This window comes from Plectropomus leopardus, unplaced genomic scaffold, assembly GCF_008729295.1.
Source record: "Plectropomus leopardus isolate mb unplaced genomic scaffold, YSFRI_Pleo_2.0 unplaced_scaffold41454, whole genome shotgun sequence".
NCBI lineage: Eukaryota > Metazoa > Chordata > Actinopteri > Perciformes > Serranidae > Plectropomus > Plectropomus leopardus.
Window position 1 is genome coordinate 1 of NW_024645407.1, and position 408 is coordinate 408.

Below are 408 nucleotides of genomic sequence, written 5' to 3' on the forward strand. Positions count from 1 at the left end.
GTCTTTAGTAAAAGGCGAAAGACTTGTGCGCTATGAAGAGAAACCAGAGCATGTACAGCCCTCCGCACCGGAGCGGCCAAAGACCCTCGTGGTCCCAGTCATTACGCTCACGGTGAGCCTCGCTTGTGCCGCCTTCCAAATCGCACTGCCATAGTGCATAAAGTGTTTACGTCGTCCGTATGTAAAATACATTTGGTAACAAGTCCCCCACTCCCCGGGACTGCCACCTCATTGATACGTTTGTCCCTTCACGTGATGCTAAAAGTTTACGAAAAAGTCTACAGTCCAAGTTTAAAAGAACGATAGGTCTCCAGTTCTTCCAGTCTGTCTTGTCTTTGTCCTTGTGAAGTAGAGTCACTGTCCCTGCTCCACGTTGTCGGACAGTTTCTCAACATCAAGAGCGGAAAC

General features: G+C 49.0%; 1 pseudogene; it reads right to left on the reverse strand.

Moving 5' to 3' along the window:
• Positions 1-52, reverse strand: LOC121939123 (annotated as a pseudogene; the record flags this gene model as incomplete).
• Positions 53-408: the final 356 nt, after the last annotated feature.